At 45.9% G+C, this 2,705-nt stretch overlaps 1 pseudogene; it reads left to right on the top strand.

Annotated features, from left to right (window-relative positions):
• LOC119411051 overlaps window positions 1-1,621 on the top strand; it is a 6,594-nt pseudogene extending 4,973 nt beyond the window's left edge.
• The last annotated feature ends 1,084 nt before the right edge of the window (window positions 1,622-2,705 follow it).

Below are 2,705 nucleotides of genomic sequence, written 5' to 3'. Positions count from 1 at the left end.
CTCAGTCTACGGCCTGCCAACCAGATCTGTCCCACAGCTAGCCTTCACTGCTGGATGACTGAGCTTACAACCCTTTTTCTTAACATCAGACTGTTGGGAGTTTTGCCAACAGTTTTATTTTTTCTCCATCAAAGGCTGCTGGCCTTTGGTCCCTGAGCAAGTGTTCCTGTTGAGACCTGGTTTAGGGTCTCTTAAAATGCTGTTTCTGTGTGGACTCAAGGTGGAAACTGAGACATTTGCACTAAAACGGTTCCCATGTGGACAGAGCCTCAGTCTCCCCAAAGTATTTAGTTGTGATCCAACCCTGAACCCTTCTAACCCTGAACCCTTCTGTGTTTTAGGGGTGATAGCTTCAGGTCGTACAGAGGACGGCTTCGGCCTGGCGTTTGGCGTAAACCACTTGGGTCACTTCCTGCTCACCAACCTGCTCCTGGACAGGCTGAAGCAATGCGGTCCGAGCCGAGTAGTCACGGTTTCTGCACTCCTGCACCGTTTTGGTAACATAGACTTCCCTCTGCTGGCCTCCAGAAAGGATTTGGTTAGTGGAGAATCTATGTGGCAGAACATCCAGGCGTACTGCAACAGCAAACTGTGCAACGTGCTTTTCACCAGGGAGCTGGCCAACAGACTGGAGGGAACCAGCGTCAGCTGCTACAGTCTGCACCCAGGTCTGCTTATTCAAGCGAGTTTCTGCTGGTGTCGTGTAGACTAAATGTAGTGTTTTTCATTTTCTATCAGTTTACAATGGCTTTACTAAACTCCTCAATCATGTCTGTTTTTTCAGGAGTCATTCACACAGAAATAGGTCGCAGTATGAACCCGTGGCTGCAGCTCCTTCTGAGGCCCCTGGCCAAGCTCTTCTTCCTGGACCCTGAAGGGGGCTGTCAGACCACCCTGTACTGCGCTCTCCAGGAAGGCCTCGAGCCTCTCAGTGGGCGCTACTTTTCAAACTGTGCGCTGCAACAAGTGGGAGCGAGGGGACGAGATGATGCTGTGGTCAAAAAGCTGTGGGAAGTGAGTGAAAGGTTAGCTGGTTTGTCACAACAAACTGGATCCTGATCCTGCAGCACAGAAACACTCGGTGCATTATAATCACACACACAAAAAAAGTGCAGGGGTCCTCGACCTTCTGCTCAGGCGCCACATGTGTCTCTTCAGTCTTTGCAGTGGCTCTTGGAAAAAACTACACCAATGAAATGAATGTGTGTATTTATAACAGCAATACAAGACTATTCAAAATGGGTTCCAGTTTCATTTAATATCAGACACAAGTAAAATGTTTGAGCTCCCTGTGGGAACTTATTTTTATATCAGATGATATTAACAGGCCTACTCCCACTATTAATGCATCATTTTAGTATCAACACTGGCTAAATATGACAAGCAGACACATGGACGTTCCAACAATTATATGTGACGGGGCCGTGTAAGCCCCCACATTTAAAAACATTCATTTGGAAACCCCCCTCCCCCCACACAATTTATCATAAAATGTTTGTTCACCCAGAGCTGTTTCTTTTTCTTTGTGATCAAATTCATTCCACTTTATTAATAGAACAGTCAAACCACTAAAAGTCCACTCCGGGTCTTCCTGGTTACCTACAACAACTCCATGCAGTGTTTCCCCGAGGTCATCTGCCTTGGCAGGGCGCTCACAGGGGGAGAAGGGGGAGACACCTCTGTTGTGCGTGATAGCTTAGCACCACGTTAGACTACTTGTCTGTAGCATCTTAGCTAACACATCTGTATTTCTCATCTCGTCTTAAGCGCAGAGGTGACAGGGCCTTCTCTGTAGCAGGACCAAGACTCTGGAACGAGTTACCTCTGCTTGTCAGACAGCCCCCACCCTCTCGGTTTTCAAGTCCCGTTTAAAAACTCACTACTATTCAGTAGCTTTCAACACCAGATGATCTGTGTTTTGATCCTGTATGCTCCACACTGGTTTGTCGCCATTATCTGCATCGGTTTTTGTCTATATTCTGATTTACCTCATTTTGTATTTTGCTTTGTGTGTTACCTGTTGTTTTGTCTGTACAACACTTTGGTTGGCCTTGTTGCTGTTTTAAGTGCTTTATAAATAAAGTGGTATGGTATTTCATGCAGCTAGCTTAGCGCTACGTTCCGGCAGTTTTCTGTATGTAGGTAAATGTAGATGTTTAACAACCTGTTAAAATACACCAGAATGCAAGAAATGGCATCTACTTTATTCAACATTTTCTGGAAGAGGACCCCCAGACGCCCCCCTCCCCCACACACCAGTGTGTTCCCCCACATTACATCTGCTTCTGATGCCATTAGGCAGACATAGTGGATTTTCCTGTTCTAAATAGTCTTAACACAGAAACAAGTGAAATAAAATAACTGTGTTCACTTGATGGTCTTTGAGTTGTTTGTTGCAACAAACAGATGTGTCACAAAGGGTGTGCGCACAGCCTGCAAGAGAGAAAAAAAACAAAGTCACTTTCTGCCTCCTACATATCCCCCACTTCACAACAGGAGCACATCAGTCGAGGCTAAATTCTTGTTTTCGAATGCCACTTTTCCATTATTAACGGTACAGCATGACTCGACTCGGCATGGTTCCAAGGCTTTTTTCACTAGTAATGGTTCGTGGAACCAGTCCCTTTTTCAGTCTTTTTTTCTCTGGGGTTCCAACCGTAACGAACTGGCCCTAAAACGTGATGTCAGAACACTGTCGGTCACTG

The sequence above is a fragment of the Nematolebias whitei genome, chromosome 6 (assembly GCF_014905685.2).
Source record: "Nematolebias whitei isolate Nwh7 chromosome 6, NemWhi1, whole genome shotgun sequence".
In the NCBI taxonomy this organism is placed as follows: domain Eukaryota; kingdom Metazoa; phylum Chordata; class Actinopteri; order Cyprinodontiformes; family Rivulidae; genus Nematolebias; species Nematolebias whitei.
This window is presented reverse-complemented; position numbering and strand designations above follow the sequence as displayed.